At 44.6% G+C, this 17,214-nt stretch overlaps 1 pseudogene; it reads right to left on the bottom strand.

Annotated features, from left to right (window-relative positions):
* Positions 1 to 17,214, bottom strand: part of LOC142599291 (cyclin-dependent kinase 7-like) — a 31,090-nt pseudogene extending 13,876 nt beyond the window's left edge.

Below are 17,214 nucleotides of genomic sequence, written 5' to 3'. Positions count from 1 at the left end.
GAAATCCACTGAGCACCCAGGCCTGAATAAAAAGCAATCTCTCTCCTGTGTGTGTGAGAATTGACTTATTGCACACTGGGCAACGAATCCACTTTTTGGACAACAATGGCACTCAAGATGATCTGCTCCATAACCTTCCCTGGCACCAAGGTTAGACTGACAGGCCTGTAGTTCCACAGATCCTCCTTCCGGCCCTTCTTGTAGATGGGCGTCACATTTGCTAACCTCCAGTCAACTGGGACCTCCCTGGTTAGCCAGGACTGCTGATAAATGATGGAAAGTGGCTTGGTGAGCACTTCCGCCAGCTCCCTCAGTACCCTTGGGGGGATCCCATCCAGCCCCATAGACTTGTGTGTATCTAAGTGGTGTAGCAGGTCACGATCCATTTCCCCTTGGATTATGGGGGCTTCATTCTGCTCCCCGTCCCTGTCTTCCAGCTCAGGGGGCTGGGTATCCTGAGAACAACTGGTCTTACTACTTAAGATTGAGACAAAGAAGGCATTAAGTACTTCAGCCATTTTCTCATCCTTTGTCAATATATTTTCCCCCACATCCAATAAAGGATGGAGATTCTCCTTAGCTCTCCTTTTGTTGTTAACGTATTTATAGAAACATTTTTTACTGCCCTTTACTGCAGTAGCCAAATTAAGCTCTAGTTGGGCTTTGGCCCTTCTAATTTTCTCCCTGCATAACCTCATGACATTTTTGTAGTCCTCCTGAGTTGCCTGCCCCTTCTTCCAAAGGTCATAAACTCTCTTTTTTTCCCTGAGTTCCAGCAAAAGCTCTGTTCAGCCAGGTCAGTCTTCTTCCCCGCCAGCTAAGAGCTGCATAATAAATGGTCTACTTCAGTAAAACATACTTAAAGACCATTACATCTGTTCACCTTACTCAGGAGTGTCATAGTAGAAGCTTGATGTTAACCTTCAGCTTCATTCCAATATTGTCAACTAACCACAGCTTAGAACAACATCGGCACATCTTCTGCTCATTACGAATAAACCCACAGTTAAGGTACTGGTGAGAATTATTTACAGTTATTGGGAAACAATGTATAAGGGACAGAGTATGCATGTATCTATCATGTCAGATTTCTAGAATGATAGCAAATGAAAACTGATAGAAGGCTGTGTGAAGGGATAACACTTGGAGGACTGGAAGAGTTATCTACTCTACTGACCTTCCCCAAGGCAGGACTGTGACAGTTTGTTGCAATTTTTAACCTAGCTGTTCTTAAAGAATTCCAATGATTGTGGTGGTTATGGAACCTCAGTCTATTCCAAAATTTCACTTTCCTTACAGTTAGCAAGCTTTTGGAAGCTTCCCCCCCCTTCTTCCTTTCCTAAGAAGTAGCCTAATTTCCTTTTCTTCCTGCTGTTAGCAGGAGAGAGGAAGTCCATACATAAGAATCGAAATGCACTGAAGAGCATATACAAAATGCTTACATTTAAAGACTTACCCTGAGGATCAATTCAGCTAAAATACAACCAACAGCCCATATCGACACCAACACCATACATTCTAGCACCAAACAAGAATTCTGGGGCTCAGTACCACCTGAAAAGAAAACACATTTTGGGAAAATCACCTGAGTTTGCTGATGTCAAGCACTTGTATATTGCAGCAATGCAAGAACTACAAAGAGGATACTGCTCCTGTCTGTATATTTTTCAGACACTGAAGAGCTATACTCTACCCTGCAAAGTGTTTTGTTTAAGAAAGACTGAACAAAATTGTGTATTCCTCACCATGGACTCACATATAACCACAAACTAACTACAGTTTCAGCTGAGTTGATTAACAAGCAACAGAACTTCAGATGTGCAAAGGAAAAGTATTTAACAGGCAGGTTTGCATGTTATAAACCAAAATTTTCTTTAAACTTTATGTTCAAGAAATGACACAAGTTAAAGACATAATTCCTTTCAGCTTTCAAAAATCTCAGTACCAACAGACCTAAGAATAGAGATTAGTTTTGTGCAAAATGAATCTTGACAACAGTTGTTTAAAGCAGCTATTCCACTGCCTAAGAACAATCAAGTTAAATGCAATGATCTGATACACACTGCATTTGAAACTACTGTATAATTTTTGCCTTTTGAATAAAGGTGTTAAAAAAACTTCACCTGAAGAGTTTTGGCATTACACCAGACAAAAGGAAATCTCTTGTGTATTCTGCACTCCTGCTTTTTAAAGGAGTATATACCTTAAATAAGCATGCCATAAATAACATCAATAAATATTTTAATTGGCTCAAGCTTTTGTCTCATAATAGTTAATGTGACTAGCTACAAAAAAAGACTCTAGGTTTCATGATTAGCAGAAAGTAACAGTTATCTTGCTCTGAAAGCTAGGCTTAAGACAGATACATATTATTTCCATGTGTTTCAAAAGAACATCATACCACAGAAAAACCCCATGGATGCAATATTCTAGCAGTTCTTACAGAGACTTTGCTATAAAAATGCTCTTTGGAGTGATGGCGTTTGTCTTCCCAAGTAACCATTATGAGTGATGGAGCCCTGCTTTCCTGGAGATGGTTGAACACCTGCCTGCCCATGGGAAGTGGTGAATGAATTCCTTGCTTTGCTTTGCTTGCATGTGAGGGCTGAGAGGCTGGGCAGCCGGGGGCCTTGCACAGCAGCTGGGGGCCTGGTGCAGCAGCTGGGAGTCTTGTGCAGCATTGACTTTGGGTGGTGAGAAATTGTGCTGTTCATCACTTGTTTTGTATATTATTGTTATTGTTATTATTATTATCTTTCTTTTCTTGTTTGACCTATTAAACTGTTTTTATCTCAACCCATGAGTTTTCTCACTTTCAATCTTCCGATTCTTTCCCCCATGCTGCCGGGGGGAAGTGAGTGAGCGGCTGCGTGGTGCTTAGTTGCCAGCCAGGGCTAAACCATGACAGAATGGTTCAGGTGTGTGTGATTTTAGTACCAGCTCATCACTTAGTATACTTTAATATCACACTTGAACATGTTTGATGCTATTATGCTTAGCAATTGCACTCCAAGATGCTGATCTATGACTGAGGTTCTATGCTCTGACTGAAGTACCAGAAAACTAATATAGTAAACATAATCTGTTTCTTGAAGATCATGCTGACATCAAGTATTTAAGAGTAAAGGCATTATCAGCTGAGAACTCACAAAAATTATCAAACTATTCAAACTATTTTTAAGGCATGATCATTTTACATAATGAAAGTCACCTTTCTAACATGGGTAAATGTAAACCTGTTAAAGTAGTGTCATGGTTTTGTCCCACCCAGCAGCTAAGCACCATGCAGCCGCTCGCTCCCCCCCTCCCCCAGCAGGATGGGGTAGAGAATCGGAAGGGTAAAAGTGAGAAAACTCATGGGTTGAGATAAAGACAGTTTAATAAGTAAAGCAAAAGCCACGTGTGCAACCAAAGCGAAACAAGGAATTCACTACTTCCCATCGGCAGGCAGGTGTTCAACCATCTCCAGGAAAGCAGGGCTCCATCACTCATAATGGTTACTTGGGAAGACAAACACCATCACTCCGAACGTGTGTTGTCCCCCCTTCCTCTTCTCCAAGTCCCTTATATACAGAGCATGACATCATATGGTATGGAATATCCCTTTGGTCAGTTGGGGTCAGCTGTCCTGTCTGTGTCCCCTCCCAACTTCTTGTGCACCCCCAACCATCCCACTGGCAGGGCGGTGCGAGAAGCAGAAAAGGCCTTGGCTCTGTGTAAACACTGCTCAACAATAACAAAAACATCTCTATATTATCAACACTGTTGCCAGTACAAATCCAAAACATAGCTCCATACTAGCTACTATGAAGAAAATCAACTCTATCCCAGCCAAAACCAGCACAAGTAGTATTTTCAAAAACCATTTAAAGATACTGAAATAACAGATGTCTTAAAAAAATATTTTCTGTTTTCATAAAATCAAACACTAAACTAATATTGGACTTGTGTCTGAATGCATCTAGAAGCTGGAAAACAAAATACATTATGATGAAGCATACTCTGATATTTCCAGTTTTCTAAAATTCTGCACCATTTTAGTCTGCATGTGGATTTTCAGCTTGCAGCAGGGGAGGACAGGCACAGGGCTACCTATTGGGAAGACCTGATAATTAGAGGACAGTATGAGACTCTGACATCTCAGTTCTGTTTTGACTTTGATTTTCTTTTATGTAACCCTTTTTACATTTACAAATTTTATTGTTTCAGTTTTTCAACTTGCAATACAAAAAAATCCTTATTCAGTTTAGCTTCTTAACTCAGTCTCCCCATTAAGTATGGTAATAACATTTTACACAATTGTAAACTCCCTCCTTCCTGGAGTCAGAAATTTTAAGAACAGTGTTATCTTTACCATGTTAGCTACAACAGATATTCTAATGCACACCTTGTCCTCTCCCTAAGCTTAGCTGTTCTACAAAACTTCTGTCCTCTTCTTGAAACCAGACTAAGTTTTCCCATGGATTCAGCTTTGTGTATCTGTTTCCTGCAAGTATGCAGTATTTAAATTAATTTAAACTAATTTAAGTGTTAGGCTTATCAGCTTCCTTTAAAAAATTTTCTTATGCGTGTATTCATCTTTGTAGTAAGCTTTCTAGGACAAATAAAACTCTTTGTAGAATATCCATATGGCCCTTTCTTAGGATGAAACTATAACAATAGAATCAGGTTTTAATTTGAGATAACACAAACCTGATGCTGAGTAAGAACAACAGATCATCTTGTCTGGTATTCTACCCTCAAGATCAGGAAGGTATGCCCTCCATGGTGTGGCTCATTCCTTACAGTCTCAGTATGACGACCATGTGAATTACCCAATTGCAGGACAGTTTGCATAGTTCATAACAGCAGTAACTGTGTTCATACTCTCCCTCTGCAGAAACCATGGTAACAGGAGATACTATATACGTGAACATACAGACTTGGCTACTTTTTGTAATTCATGCCCCTTACACTTCCAACATCCACAGCTGTTTTATCAGGACTGCTAAGAGGGGTACATCCTTGTCTATTGCCTTTAGTACCTGCTTATGGACCTGCTGATGATGATTTTTTTTAATTCCTTTTTGAACTGCTGATGCTACCTGCTTCTACAATGCCCATGGCAACAAATTCTAGAAATTCACTACATGCTGTGTAAAGTAGTACAGATTTTTTCCCTCCTCCAAAAAATATGTTTTAAACACATCTCCTATTTCTAGTACTGTGGGGTTTTGCAAATATCAGTTCTGCATGCACTTTAACTACCATCTCAGTTTTTTTGTAGATCTCTCCATGCCCAGCCTTTTCCTCTCCAGAGTGAGGAAACCCAGACTTTTTCATAAAGACGACACTCCATCCCTTTACCATTTTAGTTGTCCTTCTCTGCACATTCCCTAATTTTGATAACTAAAGCAATCACTTTGAAAGTAAGTTCACAATCCAGAAGATAACACTTCCACTCTGAAAAGTTAAATAAAATATCTGGAAAATTAATATTTGGTCTAATATTTATGGCAGAGCTTCAAATTATTTGCATTAGCTAAATTTAAAATATCTTTATCTCCAGCTAGGTATTTGTAGCTGGAAGTCAACTTAAACCCAACTGAAAACATAGAGGTTTTCCTCCCACCAACAGAGGTTTTAGATATCAGCACTAAAACCTTTGCTTACGAAAGCCTGCTTTGGGCTGTCACCAATTTCATGTGAAGCAATCAGGTAAATTAAGCACTACGCTCATTTGCACATCTATCAGCAAGGTGCAATACCAGGTAATCTAAATCTCCACAATTCTCCCCACCATTAAATTTCCACATAGTCCCAGGCTAAAAAGTAAGAGTATTTAAAAAAAAATTACTTTGTTATTGAAATAGGTATTCTGCCGTGTGTATTGGGTTTGCGTGGCAAGGTTTTGGTAGTGGGGTGGCTTCTGCGAGAAGCTGCTAGAAGCTTCCCCTAGGTCTGATAGAGCCAACGCCAGCCGGCTCCAAGACGGACCCACCGCTGGCCAAGGCCGAACCAATCGGCGACAGCGGTAGCATCTCTGTGATAACATATTTAAGAAGGGAAAAAACCGAACCTAGTGGGAGCTTTTGCAGCCAGAGAGAGGAGTGAGAAGATGTAAGAAACTTTGCAGACACCAAGGTCAGTGCAGAAGGAGGGGGAGGAGGTGCTCCAGGTGCCAGAGCAGAGATCCCCCTGCAGCCCGTGGTGAAGACCATGGTGAGGCAGGCTGTCCCCCTGCAGCCCATGGAGGAAGGATGAGGGGGTGTAGAGATTCCACCTGCAGCCCGTGGAGGACCCCATGCTGGAGCAGGTGGAGGCACCCGAAGGAGGCTGTGGCCCTGTGGGAAGCCCACGCTGGAGCAAGCTCCTGGCAGGCCCTGTGGCCCCATGGAGAGAGGAGCCCATGCCAGAGCAGGTTTGCTGGCAGGACTTGTGACCCCGTGGGGGACCCACGCTGGAGCAGTCTGCTCCTGAAGGTCTGCACCCCATGGAAGAGACCCACGCTGGAGCAGTTTGTGAAGGACTGTAGCCCGTGGGAGAGACATACGTTGGAGAAGGTCGTGAAGGACTGTCTCCCTCTCCACGCTGGAGCAGGGGAACGATGAGAGGAGTCCTCCCCCTGAGGAGAAAGAAGTGGCAGAAACAAAGTGTGATGAACTGACTGCAACCCCCATTCCCCATCCCCCTGTGCCGCTGAGGGGGGGCGGAGGTTGAAGCCGGGAGTGAAGTTGAGCCTGGGAAGATGGGAGGGGTGGGGGGAGGTGTTTTAAGATTTGGTTTTATTTCTCATTGCTCTACTCTGTTTTGCTTACTAATAAATTAGATGAATTCCCTCTCTGAAGTTCAGTCTGTTTTGCTCGTGATGGTAATTGGTGAGTGATCTCTCCCTGTCCTTATATCGACCCACAAGCTTTTCGTTATACCTTTTCTCCTCTGTCTAGTTAAGGAGGGGGAGTGATAGAGTGGCTCTGATGGGCACCTGACCTCCAGCCAGGGCCAATCCACCACACCATGACAATTGTTTTACTGCCCATTTTGGGCTGGAAAAAATAGCTCAACTAAAATTAAGTAGCATCTCCATGATCCAACTAACTGTAAATTTCAGTTTGAAACTGTACCAACAGTACTTGAGGATTGATTCTAGAAGCAGCATTCCTTTTACTTACACCAATAATATTTGGATGGCTTAGCTCCTGTAACAAATATATCTCCCTGAGGGCTGTTCTGTTGATTCCTACATTGAAAAAAAATAAAAGATGAGACACAGAACAAAATTTCAAACTTTGGATTAAGCTCCAAAGATACCTCTCATTCTGTTACTCACTAATGATTTAGTACTACAAACTACTTCCTCACCACTCAACAACTTGTTAAATAACAAGTACAGAGAATCATAGAATCATAGAATGGTTTGGGTTGGAAGGGACCTCAAAGATCATCTAGTTAAAACCCCCATGCCATGGGCAGGGACACCCTCCACTAGATCACGTTGCCCAAAGCCCCATCCAACCTGGTCTTAAACACTTCCAGGGATGGGGCATCCACAACCTCTCTGGGCAACCTGTTCCAGTGCCTCATTACCCTCACAGTAAAGAATTTCTTTCTAACATCTAATCTAAATCTACTCTAAGTTTAAAACCATTACCTCTTGTCCTAGTACTACATACCCTTGTAAACAGTCCCTCTGCAGCTTTCCTGTAGGCCCCCTTCAGGTACTGGAAGGCTGCTATAAGTGGTCCCCAGAGCCTTCTCCTCTCCAGGCTGAACAAGCCCAACTCTCTCAGCCTGTCCTCATAGGAGAGGTGCTCCAGCCCTCTGATCATCTTTGTGGCCTGCCTCCGGACTTGCTCCAACAGCTCCATGCCTTTCTTATTTTAGGGGTCCCAGAGCTGGAAGCAGTACTCCAGGTGGGGTCTCACCAGAGCAGAGTATAGGGGCAGGATCACCTCCCTCGACCTGCTGTTCACGCTTCTTTTGATGCAGCCCAGGATATGGTTGGCTTCCTGGGCTGGAAGCGCACACTGCTGGCTCATGTTGAGCTTCTCATCAATCAATACCCCCAAAGTCCTTCTCCTCAGGGCTGCTCTCAATCCATTCTCCATCCAGCCTATAGTTGTGCTTGGGATTGGGCTAACCCACGTGCAGGACCTTGCACTTGGCCTTGTTGAACTTCATGCGGTTCGCATGGGCCCACATCTCCAGCCTGTCAAGGTCCCTCTGGATGGCATCCCTTCCCTCCAGCGTGTCGACCACACCACACAGCTTGGTATCATCAGCAAACTTGCTGAGGGTGCACTCGATCCCATTGTCCATGTTGCCAACAAAGATGTTGAACAGTGCCGGTCCCAGTACCAACCCCTGAGGAAGGCCACTCGTCACTGGTCTCCACTTGGACATTGAGCCGTTGACCACAGCTCTTTGAGTGCGACCATCCAGCCAATTTCTTATCCACCGAGTCGTCCATCCATCGATTCCATGTCTCTCCAATTTAGAGACAAGGATGTCGTGCGGGACAGTGTCAAGTCCAGGTAGATGACGTCAGCTGCCCTTCCCTTATCCACCGACGCTGTCACCCCATCATAAAGGCCACCAAGTTTGTCAGGCATGATTTGCCCTTAGGGAAGCCGTGTTGGTTGTCACCAATCACCTCCTTATTTTCCATGTGCCTGAGCATAGTCTCCAGGAGGGTCTGCTCCATGATCTTGCTGGGCACAGAGGTGAGACTGACTGGCAGGTAGTTCCCTGGGTCTTCCTTTTTACCCTTCTTAAATATGGGGGTTATGTTCCCCCTCTTCCAGTCAGCGGGAACTTCACCAGACTGCCAGGACTTCTCAAATATGATGGAGAGTAGCTTAGCCACTTCATCCGCCAGTTCCCTCAAGACCCACGGATGCAACTCATCAGGTCCCATGGACTTGTGCACCCTCAGGTTCCTTAGATATTCTCGAACCCAATCTTCTCCTACAGTGGGCGGTTCTGCATTCTCCCAGTCCCTGCCTTCTGTGACCTGGGCAGTGTGGCTACAGCCCTTGCTGGTGAAGACTGAGGCAAAGAAGTCATTGAGTACCTGTCGCGTGAAAGGGTACAAGTCTGATATGTGGCTGAGGGAGGCCCTCCCGTTGAGTCACGAGGTTCAGAAAGGACCCCCTTGCTTTCTAAACTCCTTCTCAGAGAGGAGCCTAGGTGCGGCTAGGTCCAGTCTTAGTCCCAGACTTGGTCAATGGTTTATGTCTAAAGGATTATGTGTGTAGACACTTATCAGAGTCAACGTTTGCCTGTCAGAGCCCCACCAAGGACTTTCACTGAAACAGTTTTGCAAAGTTGAAAAGAAAAAATAGGTAATTTATTGAAGCGACAGATATAAAAGTTCGGAATTGCCATTGATAAATGCACTAACTGCAACACTTTTGAGCTCAAGTTAATAGTTCAGCGCTTTTGTTAATGATAGTTTTCCCGGGGTAACATCCAACATAATCGGAGGCGCGAGTCTTACCAAAGAGGTGTCCCTGCTTGGGGAGGAGAGAGGTCCAGGCCCGTTGACCCGTCCGGATAGTTGGAGTTCTCGTCCTCAGAAAAGAGGATTCTAAATGCCAGATTTATACTTTTGGCGAGGTGGGACTAAGTCAGGTATTGTGTGTCGATTGGCCCTTAACAAGGCTTGTTGTGCAGTTGATGGGGGCTGGGGGGGGAAGTGGCAGAGAACAAAGGCATTCAGTACAGAGGAGCGGTGGTCTGTTTAGTTTTACCAAAGTAACGTCAAGCTGTGAAGGCTCCCCCTCACCCCAGGTGTTCACTCAGTTGATTAAGGAGCAGACCCGTCAGGCGCTGCATCTTGTTAAGATGAACAAATTGCTCATCTCCTGCCCCTGTTCAGGTCCAGTGCTTATCAGTGCAAGATAAGCAAGTTGCTCAATCCCTGCTCTCGCCCAAGCTGGACTCCCCCAGGGCCCCTTCTGCTGGGTCATAGTGGCCCTGTATTCAGCACCAACAAGCCTGGACAAGTCCAGCATCTCACATTATCCACCCCGTGACTTTAGTCACAACTCGCCAAGAGTATAATCCATATAATTTGGATTTAGGCGGGTTGAGGGATCCATCTCTCTCTCCCGTGTTTTCATTCTCATAATTTTCGATAGGGGATGGTATTAAAGGGACATATTCAGTATCACAGACTTGAAGCATCCTGACTTGTGCAGTTACAGCTCTAGTTATCATAGTTTTCATACATGACAATCCAATTCCAACAATAACAATCATTATGATAAACATTAATGCATACTGGATTAGATTCTGAATCCATCCACTCATTTTTAATCCAAACCAACTGAAAACTTTTGAAATCCACCCAGTCCACTGCCAGTCTCCTGGTTTCATTTTCTCACAGAGTTCGCGGGTCTGGTCTGCAATTTTTTCATCTCATCCATTGCTTCGTGCAAGGTAACAGACACATTTGGGATTGACACACAACAAGTTTCATCGGGATAGGTGTTATTTAGCCACCCACAAACGCCGTTCTCCTTCAGTAGTAGTATATCCAAGGCCAATCAATTTTGTAAGGTCATCTGTGAGGTTGCTTGTAGCTGGGTGTTGCTAGCCTCGATGGCAGTTCGTGTCCAATTAGCAAGAGTCTCTACTTGCCACGTTAGATTTTCTATATAAAGTCAATTGTTAACTATTACTGTCCAGTGACCCCAGAATGCTTTCATGGCTAAATTTATCCTCATTCCCAGTGTATAATAACTTGGCCATGACGTGGGGGGTAATACGTTTCTCTTTGTTCTGTACCCTCTTACTTTCGTCAATGATTGAGTGTAATTAAAAGCTATTGTAGGACATAAACTTGGAAGTCCTAAAGTGCATTCCAACCCATCCCAATAGGGTTGAATGTAATCCGATATCAGTCCATCAGAACATACCCATATGGTCTCAGGTGGTGCAGGTAACATTAGAGTGGTACACGTACTGTTTTCTACTACGCTACGCGTGGAGTGTCTGTTCCTATAATGTCTCGTAGGGATTCTACATTTACCAGAATTGTACACTGACCAGACAGTGATGTTTCCAGGCGTCACCTCCTTTTTACAGTCTGGTGCTGGCCCAGGGATTGGAGCACTATAATTATGGCACAGACATATACTTCGTAAGGCATGATAGAGGTCTGAGGCAAACCATACCCATAGATAATCATCAATATTGGAGCAATTTATTTTGTTGGTACAATTCCATAACCTGTCTGGTCCCAATGGCGTGGTATATTGGGGTCTCCTCACCCATTGTTTAAAACGTTTTTTGTGATCAGTGGTGGTCCATATGCAAGATAAATTATTAGATTGTGGGCCACAGTCAGATCCATACTTAGAGGGAAACTCAATACACCATTCAGCTTCTACTGGGACATTATATTGGAATGTAATAGGCAAACCCCAGAACGGCCAAGGAGGCTGATTAAGCCAAGGTACCTCAGTGCAACTGATATTTGCAGGTACATTGCTCTGCGTGGGTTTATCCAAGGATTCTGTGGCCAATATTGCATAGTGCAATTGGTATCCCATACATTGCTAAGGTTAAGGCCCAAGGGATATGTATAGTTTAAAGAAGTAGTATTTTCTACATTCATCCATGTTAAGTCTTGTATTAGAGTGTCATTTCTTTTCCACAGATCAGACAGTGCTCCACTTAGGTCAAGAGGAATCACCATAAAAGGGAGTCCCTCTGCAGGGGTTGTTGGCATCATTAAGCAAGTAGTACCCTGAGTCCACTCCATCATCCTAAAAAAATCCTTGCATTAGCTTAAAGGCAGTGTTGTCCTGTAACATCTCTAAGGTTCTTTTACTTCTTCGATCATAGTCTCTATGGATCACACACACAATTACTATACCTAACATGTACATATATATTAAACTTATCCTAAAACTACTTACACATAATAGGCTCATAATCAAAACTTTGGTTACTACTTAACAGTAAATAGTACAAACAGAACAGCAGTAATGATAAACACAGTTAAGCCTGGAATATATTCCAAACCAACATTTTACTAAACACACAACTTATTTCAACTATGGCCTCAAACAATATCACAGTTTTGTTAACCATGGCCATATTAAAACTTTGGTTTCCAGATAAGTATGAGAATTAGAAATAGAAATACGCAACAAATAAAAATCAGTAGCCCTTGGGGGCACTCTAGATTGGTGTAGGGGAGTCCGTGATCCCAGGTGCAATTTCCTGTCATTCGGAGTACCTGTGAACACAAAAGAAGTGCTCGGTCTTGATTTGACCGGCAGATATTAGGTTAGAAGGTGGGTACTGTCCACCTAGTGCTGATTCGATGGAGTTTTCCAGAACTGTCTTTCGCTTCCCAAGCATAAAGATTCTTTGGAGTTGTTAGTACCATTGCCACTGGCCCAATGTGAGGCATTTTAACCAGCACAGGCTGGCCTGCATAAAAGCCAGTAGGGTATTCCCCAGGTTTTACATCTGCCTTTGGCACTAAAGTTGTGGCAGAAGCACAAAAAGCTTTCATCTTTGGGCAACCGTCTCCGCTCCATCTATTGTTTAATTGATAGATGGCACTGGACAGTCATAGATGCCATCCAGATTCATGAGTTTTAGCAAATCGCTTGACCAAGCCATTTGTTCGCTCCACAATACCATTGGCTTGGGGGTAGTAAGGAATATGGAATACCCACCGGATGCCTTCTTCCTTTGCCCAGTCTTGTACTACTGTAGCTGAAAAATGTGACCCGTTATCACTTTGAATCTCTTCAGGAAGGGGAAGTGTACGAAACCATTCCTTCAGACTATGGACTGTGTTTTCCCCAGTGGCAGCTGTGACAGCTGTAGCCATGGTAACTCCTGAAATGACTTCCACTCCCACCAGTATGTATTTTTTACCCCCTGAGGGTCGTAGTGGGCCAATGTAGTCGATCTGCCAGGTGTGCCACAGTGTTTTCTTGTCCCGGATATGCAGGGGAGGTGCTTTACTTGGATGATCTTTGTTAAGTCGCAGGCGACATTGTGAACAGGCAGTTACTACTTGCTCACACAGTTTTACCGATATGGGCCATCCTCGGGCTATACCTTCTCGATACAAATCGGCTCGCCCAGTGTGGCCTCGTTTTATGTGCAACCATTCAAGCAAGCGTTCGCATTCATGCTCATTACTCACGACATCAATTTTCTGTAGTCGTGTGAGGCTATCGACTTGTTGATTGAACTGGGCAGCAATAGAAGCTGATCGATCATGTCCTTTCACCCATCCCATATGCAGCAGCCTTTGTTCTCCTATTTCTAGCAATTGTTTCCAGCTGTCAGTTTGCCAGACTGGGACTCTGTTTACCTGCCAGTCATTGACTGCCCAGTGGCCTACCCACTCTGTGGCTCCTTTAAAAACAGCATATGAGTCGGTGTAGATATGGCTGGCACCATGTCGGGCGGCTAGTAGGACTGCCCTAAGCTCCCCTACTTGTGCACTTCCTTTACCTGTTTTGCTTAACTTTTCCCCCGTGGCCACTTCCAGTGCCACGGCCTTATAATTCCACTCATTGTTTTGCCTGTAAGATGATGCATCAGTGAACCATACCCCTTTAAGGTCACTGCCTTCCTTCAGAGGAGGTGCCTCCTGAATTGGAGATTGTTTGCTTGATGGAGTTTGGAATAACAATGTGCTGTCTATATCTTTCTGCAATTTAGATACTTTAATGCTGCCTTCCGTAATAGGCATGATGTCATTGATACTTTCCAGGTAGGCGTACCATTTACGGACTGTAGGCTTCTGGGCAATGCCTGCAGGTGGTGCCGTACCCTTCCGAACTATATCCAGAAGACGGAAAGGTCCCCGAATGATCACACTCTGTTCTTTTCTTATCTGTTGCACTTGTTGCACTGCTCGCACTAAGGATAGCAAGCCTTTTTCAAGGTCTGAATATCTCATTTCGGTGTCATTGAAAGAATGGGAGCTAAACTCTAGTGGTCTCTCTGGCCCTTCTGGTCCCTTTTGCCATAGGTTACAATGGGAACCATGTTCACTGAATCCCCACTCTACGTGGATAGGGTCAGTCGGGTGTAAGGGGCCTAGCTGTTGAAATAGCCGCAGTTCTCTTATTAACAATTCTAACGCAGTCTCGTGCTGTTTAGTCCATTCCCATGATTTACCTTTCCTGAGCAGATTGTATAAGGGACGGGCAATAATAGAAAAAACAGGGATATGTTTGCGCCAATAGCCTAAGGTTCCCAGAACTTGCTGTAACTCCTTTATGCTAGATGGATTCTGCCCATGCTTTGTTTTTTCCAGGGTGTCGGGGGGAATAGAGGCAGCTCCTTTAATCCACCAAACTCCCAGGAACTTAACCTCCTGGGCAGGTCCCTGACACTTGGATGAGGGAATGTCTAGTCCCAAAGTCATCAATTTTTCTTGTATACCTTCTATGGTATGCCCGACTTCCTCTGAGTTTTCTCCTCCTGTCAGTATGTCATCAATATATTGATAGATCGTGATACCCTGTGGGCTGGGAATTTCTGATAAAACCTTCGCTAAAGCATTGTGAGCAATGGTGAGGGAGTGTTTATATCCCTGAGGCAGCCTATTAAAGGTGTACTGTACCCCTTTCCAGGTAAAAGCGAATTGGGCTTTATCGTGTTCCTGGAGTGGGATCATAAAGAACATATCTTTGACATCTAAAGTTGCCATCCATGGGTGCAATGCTCCCTGAATTTGGGTTACTAATTCTGCAATGTTTGGTACAGCTGCTGTTAAAGGTGCAGTATTGGCATTCAATCGCCTATAATCAATTGTAAGCCGCCACTGTCCATTTGGCTTTTTTACTGGCCAGACAGGAGAATTATAGGGGGAGTGTGTGTGAGTGATAATACCTCTTTTTTATGAGATGAAACTGAGGTAATATCTGAGAGAAGAGGCAACAGCATCTAAAAACCTCATATTAAGAATGATCTTAGCTGTGCACTCAGCACCACCCCAGATGGTTAGCAGGCTAGACATAGACATGCTGGCACAGAAGTTTCGCCGTTTGAGAGTCCTGCTGTTGTCATGAAGCTAGTATGTGAACCCTGCACGATCATACCTGTGCTCAGTGTTTCAGTGTGAGGTTCGTCTTGGTCTTTGTGGTTTCCAGGGAGTAATGTGATGACCATTATGTCAAAGGATGTCCAAGGTTGCCCGCTGGTCTGGCCCGCTGAGCCTTCAGGTGAGCGCCACAATTTGAAATGGTTCTGCGACCGGTTCACCCTCACCTGTCAGAGCTGCTCCAGTGAAAGGAGAAGCTCAGTGTTTAGTAAGCAGCAGAGCAGAGCTGCCTGAGGAGCTCTGTGTTGGCTTTCAGCCAGCATGTTGCATGTGAGCCCAGCCATGCCTGCCATATACAGAGTTCCTTGGGCAGTGCTGCTCCCGAGGCAGCGCCTCCACCTAGCCTCTCTCCAGAATGGGAGCTGTTAGCATTTCAAACTATTTCAGCTGGACTGCAACCGTGCAAGACAGTAATACTTATGTCAATAGCAACCATCCCATCACTTGTCATCTCTTGCAAATGAAGTAGGACAGTATTTGGATGAGAGCCCTTCAAGGACAACTTGCATGCTGCAATTTGTGGTGACACTGACTGACTAAGCAAAGTCAGCTTGTGGAATGCCGGACTTGTCCAGGCTTGTTGGTGCCAAATACAGGGCCATTATGAGCCAGCGGAAAGGGCCAGAGGGGTCCGACTTGGGAGAGAGCAGGGATTGAGCAACTTGCTTATCTTGCACTGATAAGCACTGGACCTGAACAGGGGCAGGGGATGAGCAATTTGTTCATCTTAACAAGATGCAGCACCTGACGGGTCTGCTCCTTAATCAACTGAGTGAACACCTGGGGTGAGGGGGAGCCTTCACAGCTTGACGTTACTTTGGTAAAACTAAACAGACCACCGCTCCTCTGTACTGAACGACTTTGTTCTCTGCCACTTCCCGCCCCCCCAGCCCCGATCAACTGCACGACAAGCCTTGTTAAGCGCCAATCGACACACAATACCTGACTTAGTCCCACCTCGACAAAAGTATAAATCTGGCATTTAGAATCCTCTTTTCTGAGGACGAGAACTCCAACTATCCAGACGGGTCGACGGGCCTGGACCTCTCTTCTCCCCAAGCAGGAACGCCTCTTTGGTAAGTCTTGCACCTCCGACTATGTTGGATGCTACCCCAGGAAAACTATCATTAACAAAAGCGCTGAACTATTAACTTGAACTCAAAATAGTTGCAGTAAGTGCATTTATCAATGGCAATTCCGAACTTTTTATATCTGTCGCCTCAATAAATTACCTATTTTTCTTTTCAACTTTGCGAAACTGTTTCAGTGAAAGTCCTTGGTGGGGCTCTGACAGGCAAACGTTGACTCTGATAAGTGGCTACACACATAATCCTTTAGACATGAACCGTTGACCAAGTGTGTGCGAGTGATAATACCTCTTTTTTCTAAATCTGTTACCACCCCGTCAATGCCCGAATGTGCGGCTGCTGGCAGGGGGTACTGCTTTACATTAGTAATTCTTGATGGGGGTAGAGGTATAGACATCTCTAATAAGTTTATAGCTTTAGTTTCATCCTCTTCAAGCCATGCTATTTCTCCATCACCTCGTCCGGCGAAACTCCAGACTGACCCATCAGGGAGTTTCCACACTCTGCCATACAACACATCAAAACCCAATATGTTGGTGTTTGCAGCACCGACCAGTACTTCAGTGTGGGTCAATTTGCTCTCGCCTGGGAGCCACAAGGCAATTTTTGCTGTGGGGCATTCCTTTACAATCCCATCAATCCCTGTAAATTTTACCTTACGGCGACCGGGTTTCACATTTAGGCATTCCGCAGTCTCCTTGGTGATTACTGACATTTGAGCACCCGTATCAATGAGGAAATATATAAAAATTCTCCTTGGTCCTACTGGAATAGCAATGACAGGTTCGTGGTGTTTATCAAAGAGCCATTGTATAGTTAGCACTTGCCGGGCAGGGTGGCTCACTGTCCTCCCCGGGGATGCAAGTTTTTTGTTTGAGTATCTACTAAATCAATCAGCTCCTGCTGCGGGGCTGAGGGCAAGGATCTAACAGGAATTGATTTATTTCCAGCCGTCTGACTTCCCCCCCACTGAATCAATTCTTTGGCTTAGTGATTGTACCAGAGCTCGGAGGTCAGCAGTGGATGTGCCATGTAGTAACTGTCTGGCACTCCCAT

This window comes from Balearica regulorum, chromosome W (genome assembly GCF_011004875.1).
Source record: "Balearica regulorum gibbericeps isolate bBalReg1 chromosome W, bBalReg1.pri, whole genome shotgun sequence".
NCBI lineage: Eukaryota > Metazoa > Chordata > Aves > Gruiformes > Gruidae > Balearica > Balearica regulorum.
The sequence above is the reverse complement of the archived record's forward strand: the minus strand, read 5'-3'. Positions and strand labels throughout refer to the sequence as shown.